The following is a 15569-nucleotide window of genomic DNA, read 5'->3' on the forward strand; positions in this document are numbered from 1 at the left end:
TGCTGCTTGGCATCTGGTCCTGCCACTAGAGTATGCCTTGACAGGGAGTTATGGCATATTCTATGTTTGTACCCATATGATTCATGTACTTGCAACTGTGCATTCATATGTCACCTTTGGGGGGGCACATAAAATATTTTATGTGTACTTGTGCAGTGCACTTCTACACATGTGTGCTTGGAAGTAACTACCATCTAGTCCAGTGGAGTTTACACCCAAGTCAGAGTGTACAGGACTGCAGCCCAAATGTGCAAAGCAAGCCCTTACAGATGGAAGGAAAGCGAAAAGTGGTTTAAGCTTATGAAAACAGTCTTTATAGTCAAGGCCTGGTAGCCTCAAGACTTCGATGGAATCCATCCAGCTGAGGTATTTGACATTGTTCTGTTGAGGGAAAGAGTCATAAACGTGGTTTAATGTGGATGGCGAAGGCAGTTTATGGTGACTTAGTGTTCCCAGAATAAAGCAGAGAAACAAGAACACTGGGCCATTTAATGAGGCCTTTTCTTGGAGCAGAGAGAAGGATTTTCATTTATCCAAAGCCAAAAAATGAAAGTATTGCTCTATAGGTTGGGATGGGGGGTGGAATCCAATTGTTGGCAGTAATAGGTACAGTAGAATATTCAGCTGCTTCACATGCTTAAGCTTTGAGTACTGTTAGTTTAATATTAATGTGGAATTTTGATTGCCAACAGCCTGTTTCCCACCTGCTCTGAATCCTAAAGAGGTGCCTGTGTTCCGATGGTTGGATCCCAACTAGTGAAACCATCTAATTTGAGCTGGAAGTTGTTGGGGAGGGGTAATTGGAAGCCGCTTTGAAGAGAAAACTGCTTTTTAATTGGAAAAGTGTGATTCCCTCCCCACCTTGCCCTGAGTAGAATGATAGGGGCATAAGCCCAAGCTTTATAGGGACTGTGTCATGCACAAATGTTTGCAGAATGATGTCAGGGTATTAGCAAGCAGCTCAGGCTTTCATAAGCAGAAAGTGAACATTTTGGATCTCCCAAAAATGTATTTGCACCCCACTTAAAAAGAAGTCTAGATCACCTTCCCAGGGTTTCTTATACCACATCATTTTTTACTTCTTTGTTTGCTTAACAGATTACTCTCCTGCCCTTCTAATGTCTATGTGCTACTTAGGGTGGCTTAAAACAATTTAAAATAGAAAAATACAAGAAAATATAATAAAAAGCAATAAAAATTAAAATTAAAATGCATTAAATATAAATTTATTGTTTTTAACAAATTGGATTTTGTAGCAGATGAACTGGCAGAGAGACTATAGAGAAAGGATGACCATTATGGCTGATAGCAAACAAAAGCCTGGTGGAATAATCATGTTTTCACCAATTAGTGAAAGACAGCCAAAGAGGAGCATCCATTCTTCACAGAGCAAGGTGTTCTGCAATAATGAGAGGTGCAGCCATTGAAAAGTCCCTGTCTCTTGTTACTCTCCACCCTTTGTGGGACACAGAGAATGGTCTCTCCTTCTGAGCTTGGAATCAGACAGCATGGGATTGTAGAAGGGGATCCTTCAAGTATTTTGGGACCAAGACACATCACCAAGATTTTACAATCATATTCTTTGTTAATTAATCCAGAACAAAGAACATGTCTCCTTTTGTTCACGTTGATATTAACTAGTGCAGATTAGAACCACTGCTTGCTGCAGAAGCATATTTATTTATGAAATCCTCGAAAGATTCCATCAATGGTGTCTCTGAATTTTTTTACATATCACTTGGGAAGACAGGCAAACTAATGTCACCAGTGTCAAAGCAATGATTCTTCAACATCAACTTCATAGGACTGGTCATGTTGTTCGGATGCCTGATTGCCATCTTTCAAAGCAGCTACTCTATTCCAAACTTAAGAATGGAGAGTGAAATGCTGGTGGACAACAAAAGAGGTTTAAAGACATTCTCAAGGCAAATCTAAAAAGATGCAGTATAAGCATGGATAATTTGGAAACACTGGCCTATGAGTGCTCCAACTGGAGAATGGCCTCTACCAAAGGCACAATGGACTTTGAAGAAGCACGAACTCAGGGCGAAAAGGAGAAACAAGCTAAGAGGAAGGCACATTTGGCAAATCCTCACTGTGATCAACCTCTGCCCGGAAACCTGTGTCCCCACTATGGAAGGACGTGTGGATCCAGAATTGGTCTCCGCAATCACTTACAGACACACTGTTAAGACCATATTCATGGAAGACAATCTTACTCAACTACAAGTGATCGCCAAAGAAGAATATTTATTTATTTTATCCTTTTCCTTCATTACATCCTGTCTTTCCAGTAATAACAAATTCTCCAAATGGCTTACAATTAATAGAAATTAAAAAATGAAACCACTCTTGAGAATTTCAGCTCTGTGAGGGGAAGCCATGGCTGCTTAAAGTGGCATGATATGGCTTTAAATGTCTAGTGAGATGGGGCCAGTGTTTGTCTTTGTCACTAGACTTACCGGTATTTGTCCTTCTGGACTGCAGTCCTGCACCCACTCACTTGGAACTTAGTCCCATTGTACTTAGTAAAAACAGCAGTGGCTAACATGTCGTCTTCCAGATGATGTTCCACCAGCTCCAGCTAGCATAGCCAATGATCAGTGATGATGGGAGTTGGAGTCCAGCTATATCTGGAAGGTCATGTGTTCCCCAACCCTGAAGTAAACAATTCTGACTGGTCTGTGAATGTCTGCACTGAAACTATGTGGAGGGCACTTTCCCACTGCAGGATTGCTTGATCCCTGAGTTTTGATGCCATGGAAACTAGAAAAAATTCCTGCAGATACCTACTACTCTGGCTATACACCGAGGTTAAGGCCCTGATCTACGATTTTCACTACAGTATTCCAAAAATCTACAGAGGCAGGGCGTTTTGCTTTCCAACTCACTTCATAACCTATTAGGTCTACTTGAATGGTTCCCAGATGTGTTGCAGTGTCGAAAAAGGTAAATTGAGTTTTATGAGATTATCTGCTATACTTGGATTCTCTTCATGTGAGGGGCGGGGGATAAAGCAAAGTTGGGGCCAAGTCATTTTATGCATTTATCCTTTATTTATTACATATATAATAAATTACAAACCTCAAAACAAACATATTAAAAACCATATGAAATATCAAATCATGGCATTTTTTTTAACCAAAAAAATCTGACAAAAGCTGAAGGCAAAACCTAGTATGAGAGATGTGTGGCTAGAAACTGTGGGTATTGTTTTGAAAAAAGGAAAAATGTCACATGGAGGAGGGTTAAACCTGGATTGGTACCTTTTCATGTGGGAATTGGAATTTAATCCTTCCATCTGTGCCTCAAGCATTTAAGAACATAAGAGCCCTGCTGGATCAGACCAAAGACTCATCTAGCCTAGCATCCTCTTTTCACAGTGGCCAGCCAGATACCTATAGGAAGCCCCTAACCAGGAGATAACTGCAACAACACTCTCCCCACCTGTGAATCTCAGAAACTATCTCTGACACTGTAAGGAAGCACATAGTAAGAGTGGGCACCAGCCCTGATATTCAGCTTCTATCTGTACCAATGCTTTTCTTTTAAAAATCCAATCTGCTTCACTCTGTGCTCTGGCAACTTCATTTTATGAATCAGGTTTTAAGCTGCTCTGCATAAAACAAAGCTCTGTATTCCCCATTCACTCTTATGGGGAATCTAAGGGTGGCTATACATTTTTTCCCCTTTTCGGCAAAAGCGGATGAAATTTCCAGGCACAGGAACCCCTCCAGAGTGAATTGAGCCTACTAAATGGCAGACAAATTGGTCCAGGGGCTTTTGTGGGGGAAGCAAACTGATTTCACTTTCATCCATATTAGGGCAATACTTTTATTACACCAAATAAAAGTCCAAACTTTATTACACCAACTAAAAGTCCAAACTTCATATTGGTTTCATATTTTTGAAGTGGGGAGTGTTTGTTTCTTGCTCTTTCTTACCTTAAAATTAGGTGGCTGAGTGTGGTGTCTTCTTGATTGTACATTTTCAAACACATTTGCAGCTTCACAATGGCCAGCCTAACTTTCTGGTACTTGTTTGTGTTTGGAGAGAAGGCACATCTTCCAAAAGGCATTGCAAACTGAAGCTGTGTAGAATGCTACCCATGGAGTGCTGAAGAGCTCCAGAGGATTTTATTTTCTACGATAGAAATGCATGGTTTTTAAAAAAGTTAAATCATCCACACCTCTTCAGAGCTCTGAAGGCAGCATTCTGAACAACCTCACTTTATGCAAAGTCCATGGATCTAGAGAAACATAGGAAAACATAGAGATATAGTATCAGGAGAGGAGAGAGTACAGAAAAACAGCAACAGACCAACACAAGCCTTTCTGGGGGCCCTGATCTGACTTGGAGTGCTTTGTTCACATTGCAGAAGTAGCATTCACACCTTAAGGCAGAGCTTTCCAAATGTTTCATGTTGGCGACACACTTTTTAGACATGTATCATTTCATGACACAGTAATTCAGTTTTACTAGCAAGCTGGAGGTTAAACCAACCCCTTTCCAGCCCTGGGAGAAGCGTGGGAAGCGTTCACAAAACATGCGTACACACTGCAGCCGACACAGTAATGTGTTGCAACACACAGTTTGGAAAGCTCTGCTTTAAAGGTTAAGAACAGGATCAGTCCTAAATCAGCTGCCATCAGTTTTTCATCTGATCTGCATGCTAATCTTGACGTTTATTTGCTCACTTGGCAACCCAAGAGCACATATCAACACAGGATCCTTGATGTTTCTGTGGCTGTACTAGCTCAGCAGACCCTTTCAGAAGTGACACAAAGGGCACTGCTATAGGGATCCATCTCTTGTGAAGATCGTAAATATGATAGAGCAGCCTTGCCAACCTGGTGCCTTGCAAATGTTTTGGAGTTGCAGTCCAAAAACATCTGGAGGGCATCAGGTTGGAGGAGACAGTGATACAGAGAGGGGTAAAAACTAAAACCATTTAAAAATCAAATGTGCATTCTGCCCAAGGAAGGTTTTTTCTTTAACCACAAAAGCAGCCATAGTGTGTCCCCCAGTCTTACTGTTTGCAGTTTCCCCTCTTCATTCCTAGGTCTAAATTGAACTGGGGCAGGGGGGTGGGCAAACAGCTAAACAATGCTGAAATGTGGGCAACCCCCTAGAATGTGTTCCTAATTTCATTTGCATATCCATCAGTAACCACATGAATGCTTGTGCTGTTCTTCATCAAATATCCCATATGTTGTGCCGAGGCATGGGAAGTCTCTGCTTTCGAATGTCGAGAAATGTTGGTTTCTCCTCAATCTCTCTGAATCAGCTTTTTCCCTTTCTGATTGAACTGTGGAGGTTGCATCATTGCATTCTTTCTTGAAACAACTAGCGTTCTTCACATGGCTTAAAAAGCCCTTTCCCTGCAGAGTCCAAATTACATGTTATGTTGTGGGCATCTGTCTGTCTCAAGAGACAATGGAACATGCCTATGGGTGTGAAGTCAAACCACTGTGTTAGCAGCATTGAAGTGACCTTGCTGGGGCGCAAGCCTGGGCAGTTGTGTATAGAGGTCCTGGGTTCACTAGCAATTAGAACAAATTACGTTAGTAACATTTTTATTTTAAATGTGTTCTTCACATTGCAATTTTTTCCTTTTAAAAAAATAAAAATAACATTTTATTTATATTTTTATATATTCAACAAATTATATACAATAAAATGAAATTAACAACTGCTTTACAATATAATCAATATTTCGTAAAATGGCACCTTATCCTGGATATTATTGTTGCTACACAAAACAAAAATGTTTTGAGAAAGCTTTTATTTCCTTGACTACCATCTCTGACCCTAATGTCAGTGAGTTTTAATATAAACACAAGATCCAAAACCCTCAGCAATTATACAAACCTTCTTAATCTTTTGGGATGCCTCTAGACATCCATTTGATTTAGCGGTTATTCACAATCACAGTTTCAATACCATTGCACAAGTCCTGGCTTATGCTGCTTCATTTGCAAAAAGTCCATGACCTGGAAAAAAAGACTGTAACCTTTCATACCATAAATGTTCCAAGAAGCTTTCTTTTTTGTCCTGCTTTTACTGCACTGTATAAACAACCGTGTAGTGGCAAATTCAGAAGTGCAGGGGTCCCTTCTTGAGAGTGACAGTTACTGTATATCCTCTCACAGCCATGCCCCCTTCTATGTTCTAAGATTATTATTATTATTATTATTATATAATTATAGCTCCCAGAATTCTTTGGGGCAGTCATGGCTGTTTAAAGTTGTATAACAGTGCATTAAGTGTATGGTGTCCATGTGGCCTCAGACTTCTCAAATGACTGTGAGCTCTTATTGTATAATATGACTTGCCTCGCAGATCCTGAAATCCTCCTTCCATCGTGCTATTTAGTGCACATGTTCCAAATAATCTTTTTCTTTTTTCTTTTAGTTGCTACAAAGCATCTACTTGGGGTTTCCTTCAATTCATAGTGTATTTTCGAAATGTTTCCTCATTGGTTTCTTACATACACACACACACACACACACACACACTTTTCTGAAATTTAATTATTGTATCTTTGCTCTGCTGTCAGAGGTGATGGTGACACTCCCATATGGTGCATGGACTTAACAAAAAACAAAGCCTCCAAACCCATATGTTTACTTCAACAGCTATTAATACAAGTGACTTTAAAGGCTTCTCAACATATGTTATCCATCTTTACCATCTAGCATAATATAGCAAGAGTGTGTATGTTGTGAGCCTCAGATGTCATTGGGAACCACTGTTTAGCATTCATGTCACGTTGACAAATGTCTCTCCTTTTGCTCCTCTTCCCTCTGTTGCCTCCTCTGCTCTCGAAATGGAGAGTGTAAGCTCCTTGAGGCAGAAGCCCTTTCTTCCACATTGCTGCACGCCAACCCAATCTCCAAGAGGTGTGAGATTCCAGGGGTTTCAGATGCTTACCTATGTTTCCTTTGCAATTAGATATAGCAGAGACTGTGGTGTCTTTATGATATATGGTTTATGTACACACATATACAGCCTGAGCCCACGATGGAGGGGTTCACAGCATTAATACCCCAAGAGGGTCTTGCTTCACTCATAGCACAGCCTTGGATCCAAATAGAGATTCGGCATCGCTCTTCTCCACAGGTTTCAGCCTGCTTATTCTCCAGCTTCTAGCTTACACACTCCTACTCTCTGCTCTCAACTCTGCCTTTCCCCTTCCAACTACCCACAAGTTGAGGGAGGGGGTGCCACACAGAGCCCCTTCCTTTGTTCCCATTAATGGCCCATCACTCAGACTAGCACCTCCCTAAAAAACTAGCCTGGTTATTCCAAGAATTAGGGTCCAGGCATTCAGCCTAACCATCACTCCACATCCACACCATCAAACTCATGCTACTTTGTAAAGTGCTAAGTTCTTTCTTTCTTTCTTTCTTTCTTTCTTTCTTTCTTTCTTTCTTTCTTTTGTTTCCTGCATTTTTGTAAAAATATAAGGTGGTGTGTACCATATACAAGAATTATAATATTAAAACATCAATAAGGCATCAGGAAAAATATCAGGCCAACTCACTATAAATAAAAGAAAATTCACATTTCCAAGGCTTGTTTAATTTTTAGGCAATGTCTAAAAGAAGGCAGGAATACCTTCTTCCAAACCTCTACTGGCCGGGAGTTCCACAGGGCAGGGTCTGCCACACTAAAAGTTTGGTCCCTAGTAAAGGCTGATTAAACCTCAGGGGTGTGAGGAACCATAGGAGTGCCCCATCAGAGGATTTCAGTGACTGAGGTAGAGCATTGATGGCACTAGTGTGTATGTCTGGCTACTGATCACATTGTTGTGTTTGTATGTATAAATGCATCATCATCATTTTATTATTAATATGACTTTGCTTCCACCCTGCCTTCTGAAGAGTCCTGGGCAAACATGCAACATCCTAATTAAAACATTCTAATTAAAACAATTTCAAAAGTTTATAACAACCAAAAGACCATTTCAAAACATGTACAGCAATTTCCATCTGCTTAAAACCTACCCACCGTTCACATACTAAATGCCTTGGTGGACAAAAATGTTTTCAGTTTGTGTTTAACTGATGGTAATATAGAGGGACAAGCAGACTTCAATAGGAAGGGTGTTTCATAATCAGGGCACTGCTCTCTAGCCCATGCTCATTGATGACACTGTGAGCAAGGCCACCCCTGCTGCTCTTAAGGCTCAGGTTGGTTGAAATGGGAGAGGGATGTTTTAGGTACTTTTGCCCCAAGCTGCCTTCTACCACCAGATTGACTTTGACCCACCAGCTCACAGGCTGCCAAGGCATTGCTTCTAGGACCAGCAACACAAGGCATTACCTCACTGCTCAGCTCAGCAGTCTGGCTGTCACATTTTGCACCAGCTGCAGTTTCTAGATTGTCTTCAAGGGTAGCCCCATGTAGAGCACACTGCAGTAGTCCAAATGGGAGGAGAAGTAATTAATCCATCTGCTGAAAATATCCCTGGTTTGGGCCCAGAAGTTGACATCCTGGGATTTGATGATCTTGTCCCGAATGCCTTTATTTGTTGAAGATATTTATATCCCACCTCTTTTGCATCATGGAAATCAAGGCAGTGCAATGTACACAAAATCCCCAGGCAATCTCCTGTCCAGATCCAAATGCACTTAGCTTCAAGTACAAAGTAGCTGCCAAATGTCAGATAGTTAGTTGTTGCAGGCGAGATCTGGAGCGGACTCAGGTTTCCTCAGCATGTCATAGCCCCTCCTGGAATCAACTTCTCCAACTTCTCCATGACAGCAGGGCAGCTGTCACTTTTTAAAGTGTGCAAATAATGTGAATGAGGTCTATCATGTGAGTTTTTCCTCTAGAATAGTACTCATGTTCTTGGTGGTGATAGTGGTGGGTAGTGCCTATTCTGAAGGAAAGATCCTGACCCTAGGCCCCACCCATGTGGTTGCAGGCTTTTAAGTATGGCAGCAACACTGTTGGGCGAATTCATAGAAAAGCAGCTCCCATGATAGGCTGGAATATGTGGACAGCACCTAAGGGATCATCTCTGGCTAAGTGATTCTAGTGTGCCTGCAGAAAGGGAGATCCATCTGATCAAGACATTTCTCTGTGTGTATGTGGATTTCCTTTAGGAGCAAGGGTTTTTCACTTAGTGGAAGCAAAGACTTTGCTAAGTGGAAGAGACAGCAAAAGGGTGCCTGTCTATGAACCCATCCTTTCTACTGAACCCCAGAAGAGGAGACGCCCATTCATGTAGGAACCTCATAGATGCATGGAGCACTGTGCCAGCATCTGAATGTTGTTTTCCTTGGCTTTTTTTTATTAAATCCATATATCAGCTGCATCATGTATACTACAGCTGGTTCTGCGATAAATAAATAAATGCATATGGAATGATATGTTGAATAAAACATAAATCTGAGTGATATGAATAGAATTTTAATAAAATTAAAAATATTGGCTTATAATTTTAATCATTTCAAAAGTTTTGGGCACTGACATCAAAACATTCTGGATCTGGATCTCACTGCTTCCCCACCAAGATGTAGTCAATGTAATTTTTTATTATTGACATATTCCCTTTGCCAGTTTATAAATTGGGTGTAGAGGCATTCAGAACATGACATTTGTATTGGAAAAATACTGTAATGTGGTTTATTCTCCCCCCCCCCCCCCGCACACTGAATATTCAAACAAATAAACAAAACGTGACATTTTTATTAAAATTCACCAGGTCCCTTGGAATGTCCTTTTGCTCTCCACAAGCCCTGATTTAAAAGAGAAATGTGTGTTGTTTGAAAAATACTTCATTCTGACTACAACATGTTCATATTAGTGAAATGCTTGAAAAGTTGCTTTTCAGCATCTATTTAGTCTCCAGGCCCTGAGGAATATCTCCATCCTCTAAGAGTTTAGAAGTCCTTAGGACTCAGCAGGAGAGATCAGTTATAACTATGGAGGAACAAGCTCATCTCTAAGTCGACTTAGTTGGTGTATTTAAAATGTTTTCATGTATAGCAGGTCATTTATATAGTAGGCATGAAATTAAAATATGAAAGAAAGAAAGAAAGAAAGAAAGAAAGAAAGAAAGAAAGAAAGAAAGAAAGAAAGAAAGAAAGAAAGAAAGAAAGAAAGAATTGACACTGACCTTGGTTGTCTTGTGCTTCTGATCCATGCATGAACGGAGACTGGTGCCTCTCTCGCCCCACTGAGTGGCATCCTTGAGGCACTCCAGGTCTCTCAATCTTGACAGATTTTTTTTTGGGGGGGGTGGACCCACCTCTTCTGTTTTGTTTAACCTATATTGGAATTGTTTTACTTATCTTTCCAACTGAATGAGCTTTTTTAAATTTCATGATAAGTTTGTTGTAACCCACCCTGTGGCAAAGGGCAGGTAAGAAATCTTACAAATGAATGAAATCAGTACAGTGGTACCTCGGGTTACAAATTGAATTCGTTCCGGAGGGCTGTTCTTAACCTGAAACCGTTCTTAACTGGAGGTACCACTTTAGCTAATGGGGCCTCTCATTGCCGTCAAGCCACTGCCACACTATTTCTGTTCTCATCCTGGGGCAAAGTTCTTAACCTGAGGTACTACTTCCAGGTTAGCAGAGTTTGTAACCTGAAGTGTATGTAACCTGAATTGTTTGTAACCTGAGGTACCACTCCACTGTATCTGTTATTTGGAGTCTTTTCTCAGCCATGTGCCTCTACCTGTGCCACACCATTCATCATCCCTGCTTTAAATTGTCCTTGAATAATATTTGCCTAGCTGGAATGTGCCCTTGAACTCTTATCATGCTTCTTGCTTGCCTGGATGGACAACAGTGAGAGGGGTGTGTAGAAAACACCCTGGCAAACAAAGGTACAAGTGTGACCTTCAGAAAGCTGGCAAGAATCGAATGCAACCATCTGGCTGGGAAAGTCCGCCCCCCTCCAGCTACCAGCTGCTGAACCAGCTGCTGTGGGCCCTCCAGATGTTGTTGCTATGCAACCCTCATCAGCCTCAGTCAGCATAGCCAAAGGTCAGGGAAGAAGGGAGTTGGAGTTCAGCATCTTTCAGTGAGCCACAGATTCCCCAACCTGCCACAGACTGTAGGGACAGAGGTAAAGGCTGGCAATTGGGGCAGCTAATTCTACTTCTCTCTCCAGGAGTAGAACTGTGTTTGGCAAGATGTGTTGCTACTTGTGTATTAAGCTGATCCCTAGAATCAAGTTTGTCAGAAGATATTAGGACAGCCCACCCCAACCTGCTGGCCTCCAGGTGTTTTGGACTACAACATCCATCAGCACCAGCCATCACAGCCCTTCTGTCTGAGATTGGTAGGAGTTGCAATCCAAAACATCTGCAGGCCACCAGGTTGGCAAAAGCTGCACTCGAAGTTTTCAAACAACAGATTACTATTTACCTGCAGTATCTCCTCTATTGTAGAGTGATCTTCCATTTTGCTTTTGCTCCTGCTGGCCCCTGATTCGAATGGAGATAGACCACCTTGGTTATATACTCAAGTTCTTTGGGTTTGTTGGCCTGCAGCTGGAGACTGATCCCAAAACTCACCACAGGATGGGACCAGCTTGTTGCTGTGCTGGTGCAGCAATCTTGTTGTACAAACATTGCTATGATTTTGTGTCATTGCAAAGGTCCAGCAGCAGGGTGTGTAGCCTTCCCCCTGTCCACCCCCACACCCTGTTCTGATCGAATTCCTTTTCACCTCCACCCTTGTTGAAGCGTCAACATTAGGGGCCAAGGTCCCTTCACCCCCCCAATAAGATATTTGAGGAGGCTGCCCACCCAAGCTGATGGGCATTGCCATTCAAATGGGGTGTGTGTGTGTGTGTTTGTGTGTGCTGTGTCTTGTGATCAATTATGTGAGGTGAGGCTTACCTGGCACTCCCCCTCCCCTCAAGTTGGCACCCCTGAACATTACTGGGGTTAGAACTGCAGAGGCTTCCATGGTATTGGGATGGGAACCAATGAGGTCAGGTCTCCAGTACTGTACTGCTGTGGGGGACAAGCCTCACTTGGTATGGCCATGCTGTAAGATCTGGACTCCTTCCATCTAAATTCAGGTGTCAATTTATGAATAAGTCATATTTCTTAAAGCTATGACAGCCTCCACCACATATTGATTCTCAAAGGAACAAAGACCCTTGGTGAGCACCTGGAACCGACTGAAATCTTGCCACAGCTCAGCAGAGATTGGGAGTGACAATCCTTGTAACCATGTTCTTCCCTTATATTGCTACAAATTAAAGGTGGGGGGACGGGACGGAGGTTGAACATGAAGGGAGAGACATAGACTATCCCTGTGGCAACTCTGCCTTTGACTACAGCCCTTCAAATTGCTGCCTGTAGAAATAAAGTTAAATGGCTACAGTAGTTTCTGTACGTGTTTTTAAACAGAACTGAGCAGAACTATATCCGTAAGATATCTGTCGCTATCGGGCTCTGTTACATAGACTGTGAATTTAATCAAAACACCTCTCCCTCTCTTTTCAAAACATCACACCCTAAAAATAAGTGGTACATGTACATATTTTGATGTTTATTCCTACCGGATCGTGAACAAAATGGATCTGACAACTTTTCCCGAGTGCCTCTTCAATAGTCACTTAATGGAAACGTTGGAACGGAGAAGTCTGTTTAGAGTTCTTTCCTTCACTTGCCTCTGAACAAAACCTTAATGGTGTGTTTACGGCCTTGAGCTATGCTGCCTGTGAAGAAAAGAAATCGTGGGTGGGTGGGTGGGGTGGAGGGAAAAGCTGGAAAACTCTAGGAAACACGTTTCTGCCGGTGAGGCCTCTGGAGTTGCCCATGTGCGTCCCACATTGTGCCTTGCCCACACTTTGATGTTTCTCTCCCCCCCCCATCCCCACACGTAAAACATACCTCATGGCCATCTTCCTCCCAAATAGGTGATCTGAAAACTCCCCCTGATTTCAGGGGGTGGGGGCAGTAGGATTGCCTCTGAATATGCTATACACCAGAGATGTGTGTATGTACTTTTAAATTTGGCATGCTTATTCAGAAACAAGTTCCGCTGCCTTCCGTAGGGGCTTCTGTTTAGGATTATTGCTGCCTCAGTGTATATTCAGACTCTTCTCTTCATTGCCAAATATCTCTTAAGATGCTGCCACCATGCGAGCTAAGAAGAGTCGGTTTCAATTGTCCATTAATGAATTAATTGCATTTCTATCTCACCTTTTTCTCCAAGGATCTCAAGGTAGTGTCCGTGGTTCTTCCCACTCCTCATGTAATCTCCACAACAACCCTGTGAGGTAAGTCAGGTTGAAGGTCACCCAGTGAGTTTCATGGCCAAGCGGGGATTTGAACCCTCGTCTTCCAGGTCCTAGTCTGTCACGACACCACACCATTTCCTGAAGGAGTGTCTCCACCCCCATCGTTCAGCCCGGACACTGAGGTCCAGCTCCGAGGAACTTCTGGCAGTTCCCTCGCTGTGAGAAGTGAGGTTACAGGGAACCAGGCAGAGGGCCTTCTCGGTAGTGGTGCCCACCCTGTGGAACTCTCTCCCATCAGATGTCAAGGAAATAAACAACTATCTGACTTTTAGAAGACATCTGACGGCAGCTCTATTTAGGGAAGTTTTTAGTGTTTGATGTTTTATCGTTTTTTTATATTCTGTTGGGAGCCGATGGGCGGGGTATAAATATATTATTATTATTATCATCCTAATTGTTATAGGTAAGGATTGCAGCCTTAATCCTTACTTTTCCCATTCCCCTTGGAAGGAAGTATGGAGAACAGGAAGGGAACAACCAAAATGTATAAGAGAACTGTAGAACATTGAAAGCTGCCTTATACTGAGTGAGAGACCTTCAGGCTATCTAGCTCACTATTGTCTACACTGACCACCAGCAGCTATTCAGAGTTTCAGGCATTCCCAACCCTATTTGGAGATGCTGGGGGTTGAACCTGGGACTTTTTGCATGCAAAGCAAAAATCCTACTGCATTAGCCATGACCCATATCCATCCGGCAGCTTCTTGAGAAATACTGCTGCTTGATGTGTTTCCCCTCCAGCAAGCTTCCCTTTGAAAACTTAAGCCACTGAGGTCTGTACGTGAGAGATGTGCACAGATGGCAGTTTCATGAATAGGAGTTCGGGGAGGGGTTGCAGGTGTGGGGAAACCAGACAGGTAATATGCATTGGGTGAGGACATCTCCGTCATCTCCATCTCTAGTGTGTACAGCAGTGTGCAATGCAACTTGAAATGCAAGGGGGTAGAAATCAACCTCATTGCATTTTAAGCTGCTAATGTCTACATTAGTAGACAGCGCGGGTGGCGCTGTGGTCTAAACCACTGAGCCTCTTCGGCTTGCTGATCAGAAGGTCGGCGGTTCGAATCCCCGTGACAGGGTGAGCTCCCGTTGCTTTGTCCCAGCTCCTGCCAACCTAGCAGTTCGAAAACACACCAAAAGTGCAAGTAGATAAATAGGGACCGCTCTGGTGGGAAGGTAAACGGCGTTTCCGTGCGCTGCTCTGGTTTCGCCAGAAACGGCTTAGTCATACTGGCCACATGACCCTGAAAAACTGTCTGCAGACAAACGCCAGCTCCCTTGGCCTGTAAAGTGAGATGAGCGCCACAACCCCAGAGTCGTATGCGACTAGATTTAACTGTCAGGGGTCTTTCACCTTTCAATGTCTACATAGCCTAGCAGAGTAGTCTTCTGCCCTTCCTTCTACCCTGCCATCTCAAACATGGCAAGGCACAAGGCTAAGACACTAGAGCTTTCTTCCTATTCCCCACCTCCCTTGGATTTGCAGCCTTAATTGTCTGCATTTCCCCCAAAATCAATGTGTTCTTTTGAAAGAATATAAATTAATCAAAAGAACCGCACAGGTATTGCATCTATGCACATTAAAATAAATATGCAACCCTGTACAAAAAGGAAGATGCACACTCAGACACATGCACACCTATACGCTTGTGTGTGTGTGTGTGTGTGTGTGTGTGTAAAATACAGAGTCTGCTTTTGCCCATTTATAGTCATTCTCAGTCATATTGGGATTTCTGGCTCAGGCCTGCAGTTAAATAAGACATAACATTCGAAATGTGATCCTCTGTGGGACTACTGTGGAATTATGAACAGGCTGTTCTCATTGCTATCTTTCCCTAATGAAGGGCAGGGGACCCCAGTGGTATCTGGTTATCTGGTATAGATTTCTCTTTGGGATACAACATTTGATGGCTTCCTGGAAAGCTTGCGCATAGCAAACACATTCCTCATTAGTTCACAGAGTTCTACAAATTCCAAAAATACAGTTTGTGTACTGATGACACTGCCACCCTTTCTCTAATAAGTGTAGAAACTCACCAGGCTTCTGGGAGGTGAGTGTTTGAGACAATTACATTACGTAATAAGAATGAATTGATAGATAACATCTATTAACAGCAAGTACTGAGCTAGGAGCCTTCTATCAGTCTTCAGGGAACCTGTTAGAAAATATTTATTCTTCTACCAATTCTCCTACTACTAAATACTTCTTGAATTCCAGTGAGATGCTACATCAGGGCAGATGGTGTTGTTTGTATGGTAGTTGTGCTACCCTGCAGTATTTAGCATTT

The 15569-nt window shown here is 42.4% G+C and overlaps 1 protein-coding gene across 8 annotated transcripts in view; it reads right to left on the reverse strand.

Annotated features, from left to right (window-relative positions):
• SCRG1 (stimulator of chondrogenesis 1) overlaps window positions 1–15569 on the reverse strand; it is a 78017-nt gene that overhangs the window by 40291 nt on the left and 22157 nt on the right. For 2 of the 8 annotated variants that reach the window (XR_013394239.1, XR_013394238.1), the window contains exons 3-4: window positions 13184–13253; window positions 12507–12696 (exon numbers count right to left, since the gene is read on the reverse strand). The exons of 2 other annotated variants lie outside the window; for them this stretch is intronic. The gene's annotated coding sequence lies outside the window, so the exon portion shown is untranslated. Of the gene's footprint in view, window positions 1–1561; window positions 5543–5563; window positions 10281–12506; window positions 12697–13183; window positions 13254–15569 lie in introns of those variants that run through there. 4 more of the 8 variants (XR_013394242.1, XR_013394240.1, XR_013394243.1 and 1 more) reach the window with 4 other exon arrangements.

This window comes from Podarcis muralis, chromosome 9 (genome assembly GCF_964188315.1).
Source record: "Podarcis muralis chromosome 9, rPodMur119.hap1.1, whole genome shotgun sequence".
NCBI classification, from domain to species: domain Eukaryota; kingdom Metazoa; phylum Chordata; class Lepidosauria; order Squamata; family Lacertidae; genus Podarcis; species Podarcis muralis.